Source organism: Erpetoichthys calabaricus, chromosome 5 (assembly GCF_900747795.2).
Source record: "Erpetoichthys calabaricus chromosome 5, fErpCal1.3, whole genome shotgun sequence".
Lineage (NCBI taxonomy): Eukaryota > Metazoa > Chordata > Cladistia > Polypteriformes > Polypteridae > Erpetoichthys > Erpetoichthys calabaricus.
This window is the reverse complement of record NC_041398.2, coordinates 192,373,213-192,398,529: the sequence shown is the minus strand read 5'-3', so window position 1 is coordinate 192,398,529 and position 25,317 is coordinate 192,373,213.

Sequence of the window (25,317 nt, the reverse complement as noted above, 5' to 3'; positions counted from 1 at the left end):
ATATATAGCAAAAATGTCAAGAACCAGAGAGAAAAAAAAACAAAATCGACACAAATGGCATAAAAGTAATTTTCAAATCCTTAAATAAGTTTTTTCACATTACAATCTCTGTACTCAAACTCTAAATAGGTTAAAAACTGCATTTTTAAACTTAAATGGGAACTAATTACTATTAAAAACAAAATAACATCATAATAATTAGTTTTGCTCCTTTTTATTTTGTATACTTTATTTCTTTTTGGATTTTATGGATTTTTATATTTAATAGGTTTATTTAAATCTGTTGGTGTTATGTTTCCAGAGACATTTTCAGTTCCCTTCTCCTTTGCTGGGCTTTACCTTTTTAGGGTTTCTTTGAGAATTTAGTTTTAAGGCCTTTTTGATTGTTTTAAGGGCTTAATTTTTTTTAAGTATTCAGACCTTTATTGAAGAACTTGGACCTAAATGAAAATAGACAGTACCAAAAGACAAAAAAAATGAAATCATTATGACAAATGCAAAAGTTATCTCAGGAATGTGCCAAGGTAAAGAAGGTTAAAAAAATCCCAAACCAGTGCTGCCATGGAGGAAAATAACTCTTGATCAATTCCCAGATTGACATGAACTAGTTGACTAGAACAATAAAAATGATTGATCCTCTCTTCCAAACTCTTCCACAAATCATGAAAAAAAAGATAAAGTATTTTGTATTTACCTTCATGTGTTTAGCAAAGACTAACTTACATTGCAATTGTGATACACTGGTACAACTGACAGCAGTTCCGATGCCAATGACATAACAATGCCCTCTTCGATATATCCTATGATGTCATCTACATGCAAATACAAAGATTCAGGCAAAAAATATATTACACAAATGCAGCATAAAGTATTCAGGATGTCCAGATGTAGCCTTTAAGCTTATTAAGGTTTTGACAAGGTTTTGACATTGGCAGGAAGCCAATGTGTAAAGATCCATATATAGGCCTCAGATTCCAAGGATCTTTTTACCATAACTACCCCAATGCACATACTCACATATAAGTTGAGTCTTGAAACCTAAAAAATCGTTCATAAAATCAGACCCTGACTTATACACCTGTTCAAAAATATGACACTTAATTTTTTTTTTACATCCTTCCTTCAATCTCGCACCAGTTTCTCAGACACATCAAATGTTGTTGCAGCAGCGCAATTACCAATTTCTTTCGCCACTTCAACGACTTGTAATTTAAAACCAGTTTCATATTTTCTTCTAAATGAACACTCCATTGTAGATATTTGATGCTCTTACAATAAAGGTGTATGAGGGTGTGAGACACAAAAAACACAAAATAGTGCAAGTGTTGCTTTGGAATAGTTCGGGTATTACTGTGTGGTCATGTAGGCACAATACATAGAAAAAAAGGCAGTGTGCTCCATGGTTACTCTCTCAGGGTGTCATTAGCATATCGTAATCTCTTGGACCAATAGTGTGAGTTTTCTGCATTCGACTTATACAACCGACATTATAAAATACCAGAAATTATATGGTAAAATCAAGCCCTGACTTATACGCCGGAGACCTTAAACGCAAGTATATATGGCAGTAATGTACCTGCGACCCACTTCAGTGCGAAGACAAGATCTTCTGGATCTCTTGCACCTGTTTTAGTCCAGAAAATGGTGATAGTAATGTATGGATTGTAGGTGCAAAAATACAAATTGCTGCATTCTACAGCCTAGACATATTGCATGAAAAGAGAGTTGGAGTTGCAATACACTAGACACTGCTAGGCATTTTCACAAGAGCCTGTGTTTCTGAGTATTATCCTCCTTGACAGTATTCAGATTGCTTAACAGAATGCTACACTATATGATCAACTCAGAATTATTGATATGTACATTTATTTTGCTTTATGAATTGACGGTAATTGATGCAGGCCTTCCTCATGTTACTGCATACTTTAACTCAGATAATTTTATGTTGTTTAAGGAGAATGAAATATGAGATTATTTAAACTCCTGAACAGACTCAAGCATTCAGAAACATTGTGCTGTGCACCAGCAAGAATGCACAGTAGCACTGAAATGGTGTGAAGCATTCACAAAAAGCAAACAGAGCCCCAAAATTACTCAAAATACACTAGATGGGGAGGAAACTGTCAAACCTTGACTAGTCACAGACGGGCAAACAAAGAATCCTTATAAATAAAAGATTTATTAATAAAAAGTGCTATTCATAACAAAAATCTCCAAGGAGCACAGAGACACAAAAGAGGGTCTATAAATAGGCAACTCCTAGGAAAACCAGTCCAAAAAAACAATCCAGTACAGCAATCAAAATACAGAACACAAATGGTCAGAAATTCAATTAAATGACAATATAATATAATATAAAGAATTCACCAACACTACCAAGCATATACATCGAACTGCAAGGGACTGCTTGTTTTTTCATCCTTTAAATGGCTGAGGCTAGTCCCTTGATGAAAATATAGAGGCAGCCCTGCTTCTTTAGGGAACCACCCAGAAATGACATGGACCATATTAACACTGGCATGGATACCCAGAAATAACATTATACAAAAAACTAATAAAAACATAGAATAATGCAAGTAGATAGCAACATGGACAAAAATACACAAAACAAGAATTAGAAATCCAGTCAAAATAGGAACCCCGGCTAAAAGGTAACATTCTGGGCATTGAATCTGTGGATAATCATTTGGCTCAGGAAAAATATTTATTTCAAAGCATTAGAAAACTGAACAAATACCACTGCAACATCTGGTAAGCCTGTTTGGTTTGTATGTTAAACAATGGTTTCTAAACAGAGGTTAAGGTGATTTTTATGGCTAATCAAGTACGAAAGGAAAAAAAATCTACTGTCTCGCAGGCTTAAATGACAGAGGACAAGAAGTTGAACATGAGAATTGATTTGTGCCAATTTTGTAAACTGTAGGCTAAAACGATCTTTTAGCTAAAACCTAAACTAAACCCTGGAATCAAAGTCAGAATAAAGCAAGAATCAAAAACTGGGAATCAAAGAACCAAAATGTGATCAGAAATTCAGAGTCAAAAATTATGAGCAAGGTTTCAATAACTGGGAAATAATCAAGAAGTACTTCTTTGGAACCGTAGTTCCATCAAACTTGGATCAAACTTGTCTGCTTAAACCAACTTTTACCTCTGTGAACACTCACCCACCAACTGGTGGACACATCATAAAATGGGATTCACAAGTATAAACAATTTTTAAACTTTATTAAGGTGCATCAAACTAAAAAAACAAACCTCAGATGTGGAATCTCTGTGTATCAAACCTAAAATCAATCAACAATTAGTCAGAAACTCCTCTAGAATTTGAATGATACATTTTAAAAAATAAGAGATCATATCAAAAACAAACAGGGAAGTCAGAAATGAGGGAAGCCAGTGAACCCACATTTCCTAAAACTGTAAAAAAGCGAAAATCATGTAAGAAAATTTTTGGTAATGCAGAGTTTCTTCGATAGTTCGACTTCACATCTAATGTGTTTTTTGTTACCATGTGTTAAAATGTAGTGTTTCCTACAATAGAGCACAGACCTTCAATTATCTTTTGCTTTGAATGCCTCCCCCTACCTATAACCATTTTGTGAGTTACACTGAGGCTTTTACCTATGTTTTCATAAAAGAAGAATTAGGCAACGTGATTTTCAAGTTTTTTTTCCCCATGTTTCTCTGTGATAACCCTTCAACTTGCAGGGTAAACTCGGAGGTTGGTAGCAGGATTGGCACCCCAGCCACTGTAAAAAAAACTCGCTGAGGTGTCACCTGTTGCACGGCTGCACTTGGATCTCAATCCTGGTAGTTCTCTGTGTGGTGGGTGCAGCAATGCACTGTAATCAGCGCATGCTTCCGACCTCTCCCCTCTCTCTCATTTTAAGGTCGGTTGAACGACTTCCATAAATGTCACTGTTAGGTCAAGCTATTACATCCTTAGGTTAAACTGACAAACCTTTTCTAAAAATTGAAATGAGGCCATCTTGTTTATTAATTTATCTCTTGATTAGCTACTCTATTTAATTTTTTTACACGAGCCAAATTCCTTTCTGTAATATAACTTCTTTAAAGAAAAGTCTATTTCCCACAGCCACAATTAGCTGCTACACTCTTATGAGTAAATTAATCACTTTCTGCCTCAAGGATTTAATGTGAAAGAATTTGCTTTGAAAGTCCAAGCACCAAACCACTAGATCACTCATGTTGTCTGTCCAGACCTTTTATCACAATTATGAAGTGGAAAAATACAATTAATAAAAGCACAAGATTTCATTTATTTGGGTGTCAGATCAGATATCAATGTTCAAGTTTTACAGCACATCATGCCAAATCAGGGTCTTGGAGTATGGGTGTATTTTTCTGTTCATGTTTCATGTTAAGTCTACTTTTTCTCTAATGCCTGTCAGAACAACCTCACAAAGAGACCAATGTAGCAATTATTCCACATTAAATGTGGAAATAAACGTCATTACCATTAATATGTACTTTTTTAAATTAATTAGGTACATGAGAAAATACTGAAATGTTTAAGTCTACTTATTTTTATATATATGGATTTGGAATTGGATGTGTTAAACCAAAGGAAATGCCCACAGTTAAAAATTGCTACTTTTAAATGTGGGCTAATTAATAAAAGAAAGGCATTGAAATGTACAGCCTGCTGATGCTTCATAGTCTCTCCTTTTTACTACTATTATTATTTTGTGCTTTACTAGTGCTGCACATAAGTGTGTGAAGTGTTTAATACAGTGAAAGAGAACAAGTACTTCCATTCAGCTAGGACTTGTTCTCCCCTGTGTTATATTTTATTTTATTTTTTTCCCTTTACAAGTGCCGTCTTCCATTACATCTTTGTTATTATACTACAGTGAAGCTCTTTGTGAACAAGTATTAGGGCACTTCAGAATACTTTAGCGTTGAAAAGGACAGCAATACACCAAAGGCAAAAGCAGTCCTCAGCTCTCCATTACAATTGTTGATCCTCAGTAAAATTTAAAATACCCAATAGACAAATTTTGTTAAGTGAAGTAAACCCATTTAAAATAAGAAAAAATTACATTTATTTTAGAACCTGAATATTACCACAGAAATGAAGTCAGTTTGCTTTCCACTAATATTTTATGAAAGTGCCCAGTTGCCCATGATCTCAAAAACCACAGCATAGAATTTAAAATCGGGGCACAGTACGGTCGACCTCCACAATCAAATGCCTCTGTGAAGTATTCTTTATGTCTTACAGGCCATGGTCACTGTATACAATACCTGTAAATATTTTTCAACTATGTAAATTGTTATTATCAATTGTTTGTTTGTTATACTAAACATCTGAAATTCTATTAATCAATATCTTGCATTATGGTCATTACAAAAATCCCTGATACTGTAGACGTCCACTTGCTTTTTGTGGTAATTTTAGAAGCAGAAAACTGCTCCAGGTAAAAAAATATAACAGAATATCCTGTACAAATCAAAATTGGTGCATGATATACTTTATAATAATAGAAATAATATAATACAATGTTACACTGGCTGTTGTGGAATCCTTTGTTCCTATGAAATAAATCTTGTAGTTTTTGAATTATCATAGTTTCTGTAACATCACTTACTTCTGTATAAATGAAAGCTTTTCATAAATTTGTCTGGTTGGAACAAATTTGTGCCTACAATATATGTTTGCATACATTCACTATAGGTACTGATGAAAAAAAGAAAGACAACATTTTCTGGAATAAGAAAATTCTAGATATAGCATGTTTACTTTAGCAAAAAAAAAAAAAAGCTGTCTGCTTTTGGTCCTCTGAAAACACAATACAGTCTATAAAGTGTGGCATTTCAAGTTCCTAAACACACGAAAGCTTCTTAGGTGCAGTTTTACCCAAAGATGTTCAGATGGAACAATGCTTGAGCAGGTCACCTTTTTCTTAGATCACGGCAGTACAAAACTCACACTTAGTCCATTTAATGTGAATCATTCTGTAATCCTTCAAATTCAGTTCAGATCAGTTTATTTTGTATAGTTCTCTTCATTGACTGCAGCTGCAGAGGGCTGTAACAAGTTCACGTTGGTGCAAATCACTTTAAGCTACATTGTTTGTATGAAGATGTGCTATATATATATATATATATATATATAACTAAACAAAGGTTGTATATATGCACGGATGCCAGACGTACTGAAGGCGCACACACAGTGCGCCTCAGCGCCCCCGAGTCAAACCCAGCAACTTCCCACTGTCATTAGGTGGCGCCCAAACAACACAACACAACCTATAAACTAACTTCACATCACAATACAACCGCCGCCCGAACGCGAATACCACCGCATATACAACCTTCGTTTAGTAATGTTTGTATATATGCAAGGATTGCAGAGGCCAGAAGCACCGATAGCGCATGCGCACTGCGCCTCAGCGCCCCAGAGTCAAACCCAGTGGCTTCCCAAAGTCAGTAGCTGGCGCCCAAACAACACAACACAACCTGTAAACTAACTGCACGTCACAATACAACCGCCGCCTGAACGCGAACACCACCGCATATACAACCTTCATTTAGTGATGTTTGTATAAGAAGCATCGAAAGCGCACCCGCACTGCGCTTCAGCGCCCCCGAGTCAAACCCAGCGGCTTCCCAGAGTCAGTAGGTGGTGCCCAAACAACACAACACGACCTGTAAACTAAACTTGAGGTAAAGCGTGCCCAACAGGTTGTATATATGCACAGATGCCAGAGGCCACAAGCAAGCTGTACACAGTACATCCGCCGCCCGAACGTTTGTTTAGTAATGTGGCCCTCCAAGCCTGGATCCGCCGCCATGGTCATTTCAGCATGAGAATCCACTGCCGTCAGCAAATGACTTCTAGCTAACGACACAGCCATTGAAGAAAAAAAAAGAAAAAAAAAAACCAGACCGCATGGATAAAAACAATGAACGCAGGCGCCTACAACGCGCTTCTGAAACACCAGAACCAGATGAGTCATGGCTCCAAAAAGAAACCGCTTTAGTACAAATATATTTAAATGAAAACTTTCCCAGGACGCACCCACCCTCCATGATTTTTCTTCCCTCCAAATATCGGAAGAAACAGAAAGTGATTGTCATTCTTGGATTGGCGATTCTTTCGAGAATTGCGGGTTTGCTGGTATATATATATTTTGCTGTTCTTCTCATTTACAAATTACTGAATACATCATGAGTACACATAAACACACAGATTTGTTTAAGCAGACAGGAAAATTGATTGATATAAATGTAACTTAACAATATCTGTCCATTAATTAATTGTTGAACTATAGCTAGTTGACAACATAAGTAATGAAAACAAATATTCCAGTCAGCAGCGTCCCTGCAAAAAATAAACTTCTGGGGGATCCACGGTCAGTTTTAGCAGAGAAAGTCAAACAGTCACTGTCCAGGAGTCCTTGGCCAACTAACTGTCCATTTGTGACGGTGCGGGTCAGCTCCTTGTTTCCTCTTCATTTTTGGGAGACTCTTGAACCTGACACCATCTATAGTCATGACCGGGATGAGCTGAGCAGATGAGGACAAACACACCAAGCAAAGGGATGGTGAAAAGTGCAAGTGCTTTTATTAAAAGGAAGTCAAAACAAAACAAGTGTTCAAAAAGTGCAGGGCTTCAAAAATGAATAAATAATCCAATAAAAAGAAGGTGACTCTGTGGAGGTTAAAATCAGAATAAATAAAGTCATTTAAATGAGGTTAAAAAAAGTACAGGAAACTGCCTTTTCCTAAAAGCCTTGTGCCTTCTTTTAACTGGAGGTTCCCCTACTTATCCGATATGGGCCATGCAGCAGAGGACTCGCCCTACTGACAGACGCTGCTGACCTTCCACAGGTCCAGGTCCCCATCATCCCATGGTAATGGCCTGGCTCCTCTCCGGACCTAGGCTTGGGACCCCAATGACCATGGCGCTCATGATGTAGCTCTTCTCCCAAGCCTCCTCGACCCCTGATGCCTTCCCGGGTCTTCTGCAGCGAGCCGTTCACACATCTGGTCACTCCTGCTCCTCAAACGTGTTCAGCTGGAGTGACCCACTTCAACAGTGCTGAGCGTCGACCACACACTCCTCCGCAGGCTCTATCTTCCTAGCTACCTGCCTTCTCTCTCCGGAACCATTTCTCTTGGCTCGCTTTCACATGCCCACACCTGCTCATTCTGCCTTCTGCGCGCTCTTTCTCTCTTTAACCTTCTCGGTTTTTTCTTTCTCCGCCTCCCTCACACTCGCACTTCCCTTTTAAAAATGGGGAGATGGCACAGCTGCGGCAATCGGCAGCTCTCAATGTCAATTATGGCCGTGGGCGATCCTGCACCTGTGCAGTAAGTGCAGGGCTGTCTACTCCCGCATTGTGCACAAGAACCGCTCTCACCACGCTACCGCACACCCCCCCACCACAAAGATGCAAATGCAGTGATTATCTATTTAAAAGCTACCAAACAGCCGGGGACCTCACTTTACCACACCATTCCACAGAAGAGTCTGTTTGAACATGTTATCTGATGACATGATCTTTACATCCAATTTTTCCAAGGCTCCCAATATCTCAGATCTCTTTCCAATGGCAGGAAGACAGCTTGGAATAAGAGCAGTGGCAACAAGTGCCACAGAGACAACAAGTAAAACAGAGATTAGAAACAGAACAGCAATGGTTTATAATTATTGTAACATTTCTGGTATTTTTCTGGAAATGACTAACAAACAGAGATGCAATATGCACAGCTAGTTAACAACAGCCAGGGAATCAGGCCTCACTCCCACCTGCCAGCCTGGAGCAGATGCACCAAAAGCTACGCTAGCTTCCACTTGAGTGGCTGGCTTTGGCCTACACTTTACTAAAATGCACTTAACTCTCGAAGTTCAAAAGTATACTCTGAAATGTCCCAAAATACCCCTCTAGGTAAGGGAACACTGCCAACCCTGGCTAGTACTGAGCAAGGCAACAATTTTTATAAGAGAAGAAATTAACACAAATTCAAAATTCCAAAGAAGGAGGCAAAAATGATTATCCAGCAATGCAGTCCTAAGCCAACATGTCCCAAAACATTATCCAGAAATCAGCATTTGAAAAACTGAAGCAAAAGAGTCAAAAAGCCAGTGACCGCAAAGAATTAACAATAGCAAAAAATGTGGATAAACTCTCACAGCATTCAGCAAGCATATACAATGTACCACAAGGGACTGTAGTTCCCGTGAGCCTTTATAAAGGCCGGGAGTAGTCCCTTCACACAACCTGCCAGGTGATACCTCCCACAAAACACAAGGGACATGGCAGAACAGGCATTTACGCATAGAAACCAAACAATCAACAAAACTGATAAAAATATGTAGTTATACTAATAATAAACATAAACAACATTGGTATACATGATAATAATGAAAGGTATCAAAAATGAACAAGAAAGGACACCAAAAAGGAATTTGAAATGGGAGGCTACAAAAGGTATTTCTTGTACAAGCAGGCAGATCATTCTGCAGCTTTGGGGTTCTGTAATTAAAAGCTCGAACACCCAGTGCTATTTTATTAATCCATAGAATCTTTAGGAGTCCAGCAACTTGACATCTTAATGTGCTGTGGTTTGTAAGTAATGATAAGTTTAGATAGGTAGGAGGTCTTTGGCCATTTATGGCATTATATGTCATAAGGGATAGGGCTACTGGGATGCTGAAGGCAAACATGCCATGCACAAGCATTGCCAGCCATTATGGATTTAGTCACTGCACTGTCTCTTGACTGCAGGCAAGGTTTCAGTAGAGCATCTGGACTTGATGTCCGTCTAAAATTTGGTTGTGTTCAAGTGACCACAACAGAGCAACAGTGACATATCATTTCAGATCTGCAACCTGTACTGCTATTTAAACTGACGGTAGATACAATGCCAGCATCAGTGAAAGGACATCAAGTGACAGTCTCCCTACTGCCAACCGTAGAGCAGGTTGACCTGTCAGAGTCACTATGCCCACACCTTCTAGACATCCAACCCTAGAGTAGTGCAATGCAAGGTCACATGAACAGAGGCAATTCTAGGGACTCCAGGGGCCCTAGGCAAAAAAACATTATAGGGTCTTCCAACTTGGTAAAATGTATTACCATTATGTTAGCACAAAGCTAAAATAATAAGATAATTTAAACAACCTGTATCTTTTATTTTAATTCTGTGAAAAACTGATTATATAAATAAAACATTGCAATAAATCAATTTGTATAGGAAATAAAAAAACAATAATAACAGAATAAAGTAAATTTTAAAAATCTACACATAAAATTTGTAAAATATATACAGTGCATCCAGAAAGTATTCACAGCGCATCACTTTTTCCACATTTTGTTATGTTACAGCCTTATTCCAAAATGGATTAAATTCATTTTTTTCCTCAGAATTCTACACACAACACCCCATAATGACAACGTGAAAAAAGTTTACTTGAGATTTTTGCAAATTTATTAAAAATAAAAAAACTGAGAAATCACATGTACATAAGTATTCACAGCCTTTGCTCAATACTTTGTCGATGCACCTTTGGCAGCAATTACAGCCTCAAGTCTTTTTGAATATGATGCCACAAGCTTGGCACACCTATCCTTGGCCAGTTTTGCCCATTCCTCTTTGCAGCACCTCTCAAGCTCCATCAGGTTGGATGGGAAGCGATTTTAAGATCTCTCCAGAGATGTTCAATCAGATTCAAGTCTGGGCTCTGGCTGGGCCACTCAAGGACATTCACAGAGTTGTCCTGAAGCCACTCCTTTGATATCTTGGCTGTGTGCTTAGGGTCGTTGTCCTGCTGAAAGATGAACCGTCGCCCCTGTCTGAGGTCAAGAGCACTCTGGAGCAGGTTTTCATCCAGGATATCTCTGTACATTGCTGCAGTCATCTTTCCCTTTATCCTGACTAGTCTCCCAGTCCCTGCCACTGAAAAACATTCCTACAGCATGATGCTGCCACCACCATGCTTCACTGTAGGCCTGGTTTCCTCCAAACGTGACGCCTGGCATTCACACCAAAGAGTTCAATCTTTGTCTCATCAGACCAGAGAATTTTCTTTCTCATGGTCTGAGAGTCCTTCAGGTGCCTTTTGGCAAACTCCAGGCGGGCTGCCATGTGCCTTTTACTAAGGAGTGGCTTCCGTCTGGCCACTCTACCATACAGGCCTGATTGGTGGCTTGCTGCAGAGATGGTTGTCCTTCTGGAAGGTTCTCCTCTCTCCACAGAGGACCACTGGAGCTCTGATAGAGTGACCATCGGGTTTTTGGTCACCTCCCTGACTAAGGCCCTTCTCCCCCGATCGCTCAGTTTAAATGGCCAGCCAGCTCTAGGAAGAGTCCTGGTGGTTTCGAACTTCTTCCACTTACGGATGATGGAGGCCACTGTGCTCATTGGGACCTTCTAAGCAGCAGAAATTTTTCTGTAACCTTCCCCAGATTTGTGCCTCGAGACAATCCTGTCTTGGAGGTCTACAGACAATTCCTTTGACTTCATGCTTGGTTTGTGCTCTGACATGAACTGTCAACTGTGGGTCATTATATAGACAGGTGTGTGCCTTTCCAAATCATGTCCAATCAACTGAATTTACCACAGGTGGACTCCAGTTAAGCTGCAGAAACATCTCAAGGATGATCAGGGGAAACAGGATGCACCTGAGCTCAATTTGTACATGTGCTTTCTCAATTTTTTTATTTTTAATAAATTTGCAAAACTCTCAAGTAAACTTTTTTCACATTGTCATTATGGGGTGTTGTGTGTAGAATTCTGAGGAAAAAAAGGAATTGAATCCATTTTGGAATAAGGCTGTAACATAACAAAATGTGGAAAAAGTGATGCGCTGTGAATACTTTCCGGATGCATTGTATAAAAATGGAGATCCTTGAGGGCCCCAATCCCCCCCAGTTCGGGGCCCCAGGTAATTGCCTGCCATACTTGTCCTGTTGCTACACATCTGCACTTGCAAAGTTGCTGTGGTCACAACTATCCAGAAGAATGCTGCCTTGGCCCACCATCTCACGTTTACCTTAACATCATAGAGGACTTTTAGGATGTTCTGGATTACAGCATTTGTAGATATGACCAGCTAATGGCCATCTACTTTGTGTAGCCCTTTTACAAGATTGGGACAGCATTACACAACTGCATATTCAGAGGCTCAATGTCTTTGTGTGCTAGAGGTGTCAAGCCTCGGAGAGGTGGCCAGACAAGATTATGCAAGAGGACTATTGTTAATGTTAACAGCTTTTTTGAGTTTTTCATTTTTGTTTTTCTTAATGTACTGTTCTGCTTTCTTATTATTCTCATATTTTCCATTAATGAAGGGTAAAATATCATTTACTGACAAATGCTGCATTGTTTTTCAACTAATATATTTTGATACGTATAAGATGATCTCTTGTCTGTGTATATTTTTTCACATTTTTAATTATTTTTTATTAAGTGTAAGTGATTTTTGCTGTTTTCTTTTGCTAGTTTGTCAAGGCTAATTTCCTAGAGTGGTAACAAGAAGAACAAATCAATGTCGCCGTCAGCTGTGATGAAGGTAAGATTTAATTATTTAGTTAAATTGCAACAGCCTAATTACATTTTTTGTTATTTAAGTATAAGAAGATTGGCAAATCTAGTTGTATGTAATATACTACATATGCAGACTGCTTTGTATTGTTAGTTTTTTGAAATGTTAAGATGTATTGTAATTTGAAGCTAATGATGGCTATTGTTATATAGTTTTTTTTTTTTTTGCAATTTTTATTGGTTTCATTTTTTGTGGAAGAATGTATTTGGGTCAGGATGAACAAATTGTTAATGTTGTCTACTGTAGTCTGGTGGTAAATGAAAGCTTCTGATTCATTATCTGTATTGCATATTTGTGCAGAAACTACTGGCACTGAACGGTGAGTAATGTTTGTCTAGAGTGACTAATGAGTCATAAATAAGCACTTCAAACAACATCATTGTTCTGTGTGATATGTTCCACATCCATAGCAAATAATCACATCTATAGTTATATTTGGTGTATTGATCACATCACTCTATGGTAAAAAACTTGTTTGAAAGTCTAGTTTTGGCCTAGTTTTATGAGATCATGTTTCACTCCTGTACTTTCCTTGAGAATTAGAATTCATACCTTCCATATCCTTGAGGTTTCCCGATTTTGTAGGTCAGCCTGTGTTACAAATCCTGCCATCTGTTTTCTTCTCAGCTAGTTGTCATGTATGGAGTGGCTGTGTATTTTTACCATTATTTGTCTTGCTTTTGGAGAGAATTCATGCCCTGAGCATTTTATAATTTACAACATACAACTTTGTAACAAGCAATGGTCCAAAAAATTATTGAATGTTAATTACTTTAAGAAGAGCATTACATGGTAGAAAGCAGAATCCATGCTTTGCCTATTCTTCATTGATGAGTCTCACATGATGATTTTTTTAGTTGGTAGTGTACTGCATTCTGGATAACTTGGAAGGCAGGTGGTGTACTGTATGTAACTCATGTTCATTGCTGTAATCTCCTGTAAATGTCCAATGGCTGTGGTAAAAAAAAATGTGAAAGTTTAATGAATTGATGAGAACTCATGCATATTTTTAGTTGTGGATTTGAGCTTAATATATTGCAGAAACAAAAAACAGTTCATAAAAATAGCCTCTAATAAATAAATTAATAAACACTGTATAATGTATTAGCAACAGATGGATTTTTTGGCAGTTTTGACTTGGCATATACATGCAGAATAATTTTTATTTCTGAATTCCTGCCCCACATGCTGATCTGATTCACTGATCCCAGCTTTCATGTTGGGTAATGAGGTCTTTACATACAGAAAAAGAATCTCTAATACATCGAGTGGAAGAAAAAGCAGGAGAAAAGAGAAGAAGAATCAGAAGCAAAGGTTTATACAAAATAGAATCCTCTGCTGTTGTGTGAGTCATGCAGACTCAGCTTATGACCTTTTCATTAACTGCAGAATAAGGTATTTTTGGGCAAAAGCGACTAGATTGCCTGGCATTGCTCAACAGGATCTTAAGAAGAAACAAGGACACTTGCCACTGGTGGACTGCAGCAAAATGGAATAAAAGCATTCATAAATTGTTAAGTCTGGCTGGTTTTTTATACTGAAGAGAAAACATGCATATACTGTATGTTAAGGATAAAATAAAACCTGTCAAGCTTTTTTTAAAGTTTTAGATTTTTGAAAAAATAGTTGCCTTGCAAGTAGAAAGTATCGATTTGTTTAGCATATTTTAGTCTATTTTCATTAGAATCTTTTAACAGATTTTTAATTTAACTACACGTATGACATGTACAAACAATTGGGAGAAGTGCTGGAAATGTACTTATTATAATCAGGTTAGGAATCACTTAAGCACTTGAGACATGTGAACATAGTCTTGAAGATTGATTAGTTTTGCTAATAAAGATGGAAGGATGATTTTTTCCCTTTCACACTCAACTTCTGGCAAAATACTGTATATTTTTTACTGTAAATTTAACAAAGATTGATTCAATAACAGAACAGCACTCATATATAATCAAGAAATAGCCTTTGATTAGTTAAGAAGTTTATTATACTGTGTGCATAAAATAATCCTAATTAAAATGATGAAAGAAAAATGAAAGAAAAAAAATACATTTATATTAGGCTTGTATTGTATTGTGGTGGTCTTCTAATTGTTGGGCCACTAGTAGATATGCAGTTTGGCACTTGCGAAAAATACTGTTTTCATGACATAAAATCCAGATGATTATTTGGGACACTTTAACAATGCAAAGTCAATGTAATTTATTGGCAATTTAATCAGACAAAATTTCATGAAAAAGTTAAATTCTGTTAACAAATTAAAGCAATGTACATAGCCAGAGATTGATAGCTTAGGCACTTTGGACTTTACTGATGCAGAATTGACCAGACAGATTAAAGCAGAATTTACTGTACATATGGGTATATCACAGTTTCCCCAGCACTGCAATAACTAACATTTTTCTTAAGTAATGTATTCATTGCAATAGCAGCTTAAAATGTCTGCATTCTAAAAATTTTGAAACATTAACACTGAGGAACAGGTAAGAAGAAGAGTGGGCATCAATGGTATAGATGATTGAGCAAACTGTGATGGTATAGGCAAGTGGTAAAGAGAAACATGGTGGAGATGATTGAGAGGGTCAGTCACAGGGGTAAAATTAAGGGGAGACAGGGTGCTCAGGTGACAGAACTGTGTGGGGAGAGTACTGAGAAGTTGTTGAGGAAGGAGGAATTGGAGGATAGGCAAAGATGGAGGAGACTCGGCAAGACTGCTGACCCCAAGGAAATGGACAGTCGCAGGGAAGATGAAGACTTCTTGTAAAAATACACTAAATGATGCTTTTGATGAGACGTATTCTAACAGGTACAAATAAATTCAAATCATAGTATAATAATTACCTACATACAATATATATTATATTTTCAGAAAAAAACATTTAAAATTAATATTGCATAAAAAAGGTAAGAGTTCTTAACATTATTTAATGAATTACTGTATTTTGCAAACGTTTTCTGTTCAGTAGGTCCTACTGTTTATGCCTTCAATGTAGTTTGATACACCCTAACATTTTATTGATTGTGAATGTGCAACAGAGAAGCACTTGTAAAAAGACTGATTGCCTGTGATCTTTTCCAGCTTATGTAGTTTGAACTTAGTGGTATAACTTGGGATTCAAAAGAGAAGGGGAGATCCTTTGAATGTTGGAGTGTTTAATAATGAATGTGAAAGTTGTTAAAGGTGATAAAGGAAGCACTGAAGTCAAGGTATGCAGTGCTGGAGGTTCAGTGGATAGAGAGATGTAAAATGAGTGAGTTTTATTTTTGATTTTTTCATTGGTTTATACAAGGATGTGGTGAGAATGAGGGGCATGATTTCAATGAAAAGTGTGGGAAACAGAGGACTTTTTTTCTAAAGGTATAGGAGATGTGCCCCATATCTCATGAAGATGTTATGTACTGATTGCACACGAGAGAGCTGAGCTTATATGTGTATGTATATATATATGTATGTATATATATATAATAGAGAGAGAGAGAGAAGTGAAAGTCTATGATACGGTTTGCATATCTGTAGCTAGAAATCCACAAAGGAAAACAAAGAATCACATATATTAAAATAGTTTTTTATTCCTATGCTTTCGACTGCTACCAGGAATCATCATCAGAGGAACTTAGACTTACAGAAATCAAAGGCAATATATACTAAATAAGGGGGGGGGGGGGGGGGGGGGGGGGGGCTTGAATAAGGTGGAGTTTGAAGGGTGTTTGTCATAAAGTCTTCCTTTCAAGCCTGCATATACTGGTTTCATGTCCAAATGTCTGTTAATGGTGTTTTCATTGGATAGCCACTTTTCAGCCAGTTCTCTAGCACTTTTAGTATTAGCCTTGAATTTTACTTGCACTAAGTCCTATTTAAATGTGTGTCCAGTCGAACTTATATGTGTGTAAATCAGAGACTGTGGGTCCTTTACACACGACACTCGGAAACTAACTATAAATATCAGCTTTTACTTTAAGCTGGAGCAGGTGATGTGGATGATTTAAAATGGCAGCACTTATGCATTCAATTTTGAGATACTAAGTGAAATTCTCAGCAAAGTTACAGGAAACAGATTTCATGAGGTAAACAATTACAATAATATGAAATAATGTTTTAAACACATTGTATAATATGAAGTATATGTTTTGATCACCATATTAATAATTCAACAACAAATACTGCTCACATCAAAAGTTGAGATTTTAAGGTATTGTTTTACATTTCAATGAATTGCCTTATACTTTACTATGAATCCTAGTTCCTGTGTCAAAAAATTTAACTCACTTTATTCCTGTTCCGAAAAACTACTAGAACTATTATGTGGCTGCTCAGGTCTTAAGGCCACACATATTAATGCCTCTTCAGAATTTAACAATACTTGTCTAATGCAGCATATATTAATTTGTTATAAAATTCTCTGCTCAACAAAAATAGAGGCATATGCTTCAATGAAATCAGTATTGATGATCTTGAATGTAATGCAAAAATTGTTTTACACTGACTCATATATCTGCTGCAGCCTTATGAATCTTCAGAATATCACCCTGCCTTAATGCGGCCAACAGTAGCACAAGCATACGTAGTGAAAGTGCCTTGTAGGTGTTAACTGAATCTTTTGGGTGGTCACCATGGGCACATGCATGACACCAAGTATATGTATAAAATTACTTTGCTTGCGTTTTGCCCATCTACAAAGTTACACTCAACATTAGTCTTAGACACAAAGTATCATTGTGCCCTAACTGGAAAAAAAAGGTTTCGTCCAAGGAGACAATTATAAAATATTTCAAATGATTAAAAGGCAGATACAAACAATACTCAAAAAACAGACAGTACATGATTACCAGAATGACAAAAAGATTGAGGAGGAAAAGCAAGACGAATACTGATAATCAAAGTCTAAAGCCAATGCAAAAATGGTCTAGGCCAGAAATCAGAACTGAAAAATAAGCACATTTTATACATTATTCCAAAATTTGGGTACTTCCACCTTGTTTATCCTCAATGTTGTATATCTGCAGTATTGCGACGCTGCATATTGCACAACTTCACTCACATAATTGGCAACTGCTGCAGCAATCATATACATTCAAAATACCGCAAAATGGCAGCAGCAATAATAATTCAAAATGCCTTCACATTATAATTAAAATAATAAAGAAAATGAACCAATTTCCATGGAAATAATAACAACAAAATCACAAGTATAAGTAGTGATGCTCTGAATTTTGTCCAGGTCCTTCCATCTCAAGGAATGGAAGCAGTTCTGGAGTTTGTAATGCCCATGGAGTCATTTTCATTGGCACACGTTTCTAATTTTATTTATTTGGTGTACATTTACTGTTATTGGCTTTATTTAAATAGTTCAAGGCATCCATTTTGTTTATTTATTCTCTTTTTGGCAACACAATGTTCAATAGGTCTTGACATGGATGCCATCCATGAGAGGATTTAGGCATAAGCTAAACAAGCTACAGCTTAGGGCCTCTCAGCCAAGTTCACTCAGAATTTCAGAATTTTTTTCATTTGTTACACTTTTAGTATAATTATATATAGCAGAAGTTGTACTGTCATATATCTAAAATACAGTGAAATTCTTACTTGAATATTCATTCCTAAAAGCTTTTGGGGAAAAAAACCTTCCGGGTGTTACATATAGCAACTCTATGGCAACCGCATCTCAAAATAGTGGTGCCAGTGGTGGTGTCAAAAAGACATGTATTTTTCACTACCTTAAAACATGCTTGAAAGCAGGAGCAAATGTCAGAAATTATTTCAGCAAGCCCAGGAGTCTTGACTAAAGCTCAGAATATTGAGAAAATAAAAACTAAATGAAACCATATCATTAGGGAAAGGGGAAGTATAATTGTTAGCTTATAATTGTTATCAGACTCTCTGTATGAGCTGAAGCAGTAGATGTTTGTTAGGTTTACAGCAGTTTTTAGATTCTGACAGCTCAGTAGAACATATAAAGAGCAACGAATGCTGACTGAGGCAGTAAGGGTTCAGTGGTATGTGCTTATTTCCAGAGACTCAAAGTGCAGACATTCACAAACCCAAAAGTAAAACTCAAAATCTTATGTTTTAGCTAGACATTTTTCCCTGCCCTATGTTCATTTTCGTGTTTTATTGTCATTATTATTTTTAATGGCGTTATTTCTATTAGATTGGTTTATTATTTGTTATTTGTATTCTCTCTGTTTAATTCTGCATTCATTCTTTATATTCCGTGGGTGGTAAACCAGGAAGTGGAGCCATCCTGATGTCACCAGCTCCATCTGGCTAAATATTTAATCAAAGAAGAGGATCTCAGCAGTGATACATTGAGTTTATGGAGGTTATTGTTTTTGCTTTTTCTTTTAACATTTCAAGTTTTGAGGATTTTGATCCAGTGTTTTGGGATTCTACTTACTGGATCATATATCAGGACACATTCACCTTTGGATTGCCTCTTTAGGCAACTTCTGTTATTTTTACTCTTTTTTATTTACTTAAAAACTTTTCATTTATAAAAAATCTTTTGTGGATTTTTTCTCAAGCCAAACTTTATTTCTACAGTTTTCCTTTCCTTTGAGATGCACTTTTAGATTATTGAGACATTTAAAATAATTTGAATCTTTTAGACCAGTTTCCCATGTTTGGATCTGGGTAGGCCAAAGCCTTCAGGTAACAGTTGGGGCTAGCTGAGCTGGGATGAGGCTATTCTTGGACAGGCCATTATTGGTTATGGCCTGATTGTGTGCTTTATTTGTGAGGTCTCACACCCTTTTAGTTATGGTCCTGACTCCAAATCACAACATGTATAAGGCTAGATGTCACTCTGTTTTAGATGACTGAAGGGACACTTGTTACAGGCTTTTTGGTGCAACTAGAACTTATCTGCCACTCGCATTCTTGATGAAAACCTTTTAAAGGAAAGGTAACAAATCTGAAAAAAGAAAATAAATGACTATCATTATATACTTGAGATATACTTTTTCTGTATGAATTCACAGCTTCTGTTAAAAGAGATAAGTGCACTAATACCTACATATTTCATAACATGACATTTTCATTTCAAATAGCATGACAGAAAATGTTACAAACTAACTGTTTTCTTATATTTTATCAGTGTTCATCATTTTACAGGTTAAAACTAACATTTTATTTAACCAACAGTTATAAGTTGACACCAGTATGTTACTTCTATGAATTAAATAATTCAGTAATTGAGAAAAAAAATTCATTATAATTTGCCTATTAATAAATGTCCTGAAACTGAAAAAAATAATATATTTTAAAATGTCTAATAGAGCAACCCTTCCCCCATTCCCACCCATTGTTTTTAATGCATACTGTTGCCGTTCTTTCTAAGTTCACTGGTTATGCTGCCTTATTCTTTATTAATGCTTGCCACAGAGAGCCTGCACACCTTGTTTATAGTTATCACATCTGTTGTTGGTCTGTGACTGTGGCTCGTAATGTCACATTGGCTCAGTGAATCATTGCACTCCTGCTATATAAGATGCCAGTCTGTATTGACACACATCCAAATCTTTGGATTCATAAGAAAATAATGCATTTGTTTTGTAGTTTCATTTTAAGCCTCTCATTTTCAACTTTAATGTTTAGTTCTCTCAGTCTTTTAGGGATTTGACTCCTGCTTGTTTTTTTTTTTTTACATTCTGATTTAGGTTTAGTTTTACCCCTCTGAAAAATCATCAAAAAAAACTGTATCAGCCTTTGAGACTCACCAGTTCTTCAACTTTGCAGATCAATCTGATGGTGTGTAAAAATAATTTAAAAAATGACTGAACTAATAAGCCTGAATAAAATTGTAACGGTAATATTTTGGTCATGTAATGAGTTTGGAATTATAAAGTAAAGATTCAGTCACACAATTATTAGTTCAAGTAGAGAGAAAAAAAACGTAAAATTTTTAAACAATAAAAGGAAATAGAAGATTGGATAAAAACTACAGCAATTACATTTGAAAAAAACAGGTTGAGAAGAATGTGAAAATCCTGATTGGATTATAAATCTGCTAAACATTTACTCTTAATGAATGAATCATCTAGCACTAAAGAATTTTAAACAACATCCCACTTTCATAAATAGTCTGTATTCTTTTTAAATTACCTCTTACTTCAGTAAATTTAACATGCAGTAGTGTTAATTTACATGTACTTGAACATTCATTAAAACATTTGCTATGCAAAATGTTTTATTACACCATATTGCTATCATTAAATATTCTGCAATTAGTAATTATGAATAGCAACTAGTGTGTTACATTAATTTTACTGCAAGGTTAACCCATTTTTGAATGAGATCATCTTCTCTTACCATTTGAACTCCTTTAGATTTTACCTACAATTAAAGATTTCAGTTTTCTGTGTATTTTAAAGCAATTTGCATGAAAGCAAATTAGTGTCTTTAAATATTTTAGCATAATAAATGAAAGAGAGTGAGACAGACACAATAAAGAAGAACCTGGTATTTAGACCATATCTGAAATTATTCTCAACTGACATTTTTGTCTAGATGTTGTAAAGTACATAGCCTTTGCAGATTTTAATTGTATTTTTTATTATAAAATTTGTAAATAGTAGTTATAAAAGATACACTTTCCCTACATGCAGTATAGCTTAATGCAGGTCCAAAGTGTTTTGTTTTCCTTGAAATTGTTTCTTTGACATATTATAAAGCCTACAATTAAAAACAACATACAGTATTTCTTTTTAATCTCAAGTAAGCCACTGTTTTCAAGTATATTAGGAATACTTTTATTAGTGCTTCTACAAGTTTCTTTTGAGAATCTTCCTTTCCCAAGAACTGAAGAACTTTCTTTCCTGAAAAACTACATGAAAGTCAATTGTCAAAGAGTTAAGTTACCATTATCATCTGGTTAACCACTCACACATCTTATCTGCTTGGCTTTGAAAAGCAATCAAAGAAATTACACGCATAATGCTGCTCTGAAATACCTTGGCTCGCAATAGACTTCTTGAAGAAACCATGGCAACTATAGAACTAAGCTTAAGGGAGGCTGAATGTATAGCTTAAGATGTTTATCTTTACCAATGGGAAGTGAGTAGCACAGTGGTCAGGAGATATGAATACAGATGTTAGCACCACTGGAAGATTCTTGAAGACCAGCATTCATTCTTCTGAGACAAAACAGTGTTAAAATGAAAATTAAGTCCTTACATGTTGTATCTTTACTGGAAATCCACTGTTTTAAACATGTCAAGTTTTTTAAAAACTTAAAAGAGGTACAGAATACTTAGTCTTTATAATTAAGTCAGATTATTTTTGCATAGAGCTTATGACTGAGGACAGATCTAGAGAACTTCTGCAGATATGGAAATACAGTAACGTAAGCATGCATAGCGAATACAACATTTAGATAAATTGCAGTACAGAAATTCTTAAAGTTTAGTGAAGTCCGAAATGGGAGCAGCAGCAGAAGAAGAGGATACAACAAAGGATCTAATTAATAAAGGAAATAAGCAGCTGATGGCTCAAGAATAGAGAAAAATAAACAAAAAACAGTTTTTCTGGAAAGAATAGACATGGGGTGGTTCAACTGAGTTAAATCAACAAGCCCCCCACCCCATGCCAACAATATTATACACCAAGTATGACCATATCTGTAGTATAATATGATGGTATTATGTTGAGTAAATGTTAGTAGTCAAGCATATTAGAGATAGTAGCAGAGTTACCAAGCACATAGCAGAGTATTGAATGGAATCACAGAATGAAAAGATGTCAGTAAAAGCTGTTAATGATTAACACAAATTTTTAAGAAAAAAAAATTAACAGATCTTTACTGCAGTGTAGCCAGTCAACTTGTCAGCTGTAATATTGGAATTTTAGACAAAAGTGTTGAGTCTTCAACTTTAATATAAATTAGACCAAAATACTCACACATTTCAGTTTCTGAGGCTCAGCGATTCTGTTCCTTATTCTTCCTTTTTTAGTACCTTCAGCTCAGGTCAGTCATTAAAGCCTGTAAAATACCACTATCACCATCACTCTCATTACTTCCCTTGGTTAAAATTGATGACCCAGGGCTCTTACACCCAAGACTAATCCCTGTACCCAAGGTTACGTGAAGCCTTCCATCTTCCCATGCCAATGCAGTCTATCTGACAAAGTGATCTCCCGGAAAGTCCTCCAATTATATGGCTCCCCGTTATCAAAAATATTACCAGTCTGTCCAAGAAACCCAGCCTTCAAAATATCCAATTCAAATTAGTATACAGGTTTGACTTGACAAGTGGAAGACATTTCGCTATGTAGCTGACCTAAGATCCCTTTTGGTATTTATGTCAAAATAGAGCTATGGGAACCTTCCTACATATGTTTTGGAAATACCACACTGTTGCTGCCCTTTGGTCTAAAGTTGCTACCTTTATGTCTTCTGTCTTTTCTATGGACATACCTCTGTTACTTCAGATATTTTTATTACTACACTTTACCCTCATATCTCAATTATTTGCAACAAAAGCTATTTTAACTTGGGGCAACTGTTGCTATAGTCGTGGCCAAAAGTTTTGAGAATAACACAAGTATTGTTTTTAACAAAGTTCGCTGTTTCACTGTTTTTAGATCTTTTGCCAGATGTTTCTATGGTATACTGAAGTATAATTACAAGCATTTCATAAGTTTCAAAGGCTTTTATTGACAATTAGATTAAGTTTATGCAAAGAGTCAATATTTGCAGTATTGGCCCTTCTTTTTCAAGACCTCTGCTATTCACCCTGGCATGCTGTCAATGAACTTCTGGTCTAAATCCTGACTGATGGCAGCCCATTCTTGCATAATCAATGGTTGGAGTTTGTCAGAATTTGTGGGTTTTTGTTTGTCCATCCACCTCTTGGTGATTGACCACAAGTTCTCAATTGGATTAAGGTCTGGGGAGTTTCCTGGCCATGGACCCAAAATTTCGATGTTTTGTTCCCCGATCCACTTAGTTATCACTTTTGCCTTATGGCACAATATTCCATCAATCGGGAAATGGCATTGTTCATCACCAAACTGTTCTTGGATGGTTAGAAGAAGTTGCTCTCAGAGGATGTTTTGGTACCATTCTTTATTCATGGCTGTGGTCTAAGGCAAAATTGTGAGTGAGACCATTCCCTTGGGTAAGAAGCAACCCCACACATGCTTTACTGTTGGAATGACACAGGACTGATGGTATTGGTCATCTTTTCTTCTCCATACAATCTTTTTTCTGGATGGGCCCAAACAATCAGAAAAGGGATTCACCAGAGAAAATGGCTTTACCCCAGTCCAATCCCTGTACCTTTTGCAGAATATCAGTCTATCCCTGAAGTTTTTCTTGGTGAGAAGTGGCTTCTTTGCTGCCGTTCTTGACACAGGGCCATCCTCCAAAAGTCTTCGCCTCATTGTGCGTGCAGATGCACTTACATCTGCCTACTGCCATTCGTGAGCAAGCTGTGCACTGATAGTGCCCTGATCCTGCAGCAGCTGAATCAACTTTAAAAGATGGTCCTGGCACATGCTGGACTTTCTTGGGTGCCCTGAAGCCTTCTTTACAACGATCAAACCAAAAGTTCTTGATGCTTAGATAAATTGTTGATTTAGGTGCAATCTTACTAGCAGCAATATCCTTGCCCGTGAAGCCCTTTTTGTGCAAAGCAATGATAACTGCACGTGTTTCCTTGCAGGTAACCATGGTTAACAGAGGAAAAATGTTTTTTGTTGGGATTAAGTTCATTTTCATGAAAAAGAGGGACTTTCATCTCATCACTCTTCATAACATTTATGCAAATTGCCATCATACAAACTGAGTTGAAAAGCTTTCTGAAAATTAATATTTGTGTCATTCGCAAAACCTTTGGCCATGACTGCACATCAGCCCTAGGCTCCTGTTGGACATCACCAGATTCTCTTTTATTAATGCTTGGAGGGCATCTTTCCTGATTAAAGTTCCCATCTGCTAGGATTAATGGGGCATCTAGGGGCAGTATTGCCAAATGGCATTAACTGGCAGAAATAGTTCAACACCAAATATCCTGTCAACTGAGTTGATAATTGAACTTGTGTCCCATGGGATGTGGAGTCTTCTGGGCTGGCACTGCCTCTTCTCTTCAGTCAGAGCAGGCATCTTGTTCCTTATACAATACAGGCATATCTCAAAGGAATACGGGGTTGGGGCATCAGAGTTTTATTATTATTTGTATTTATTCATTTTACATAACCTCATAAATATTTTTGGTTAGGTAATTGTTATTGTATGGTTGTATTTAATTGGTTTTCAATAAACACTTGATCGCAAAAAAAAAGAAACACACCAAAAAAGTTTAAACAGCAGTATTTCAAAACCCTAAAAATGCCATGTCTCCTGCCATCTACCCATTCATTTATTTTTATATTTACTTAGTTTCCAATACTTTTGAACCAATCAACGTCTCATTTGTGTGATTATCCCTTGACAAAATAGAGATTGATTTTACATGTTAATGTATTCCTTTCTTATTTGCATATATAGATGTTGTTCATTGCTGATTTTTATTACTATATTAAATAATGAACAAGTTTTACTTGAAGCTTATTCTGTAAATGATATAAATGTTTGTTTATTGCTCATGCAATGGGAAAGATTTATGAGAACAACAATGCTTTTAATAAAAAGATAAGTTCCTAAACTAAATAAACCACTTTTCTATTCTAACATTTTCTATTCATTTAAACTTTCGATTTAATCATAAAATGCGGTCCTAGTAATGCTTCTCTCACATAA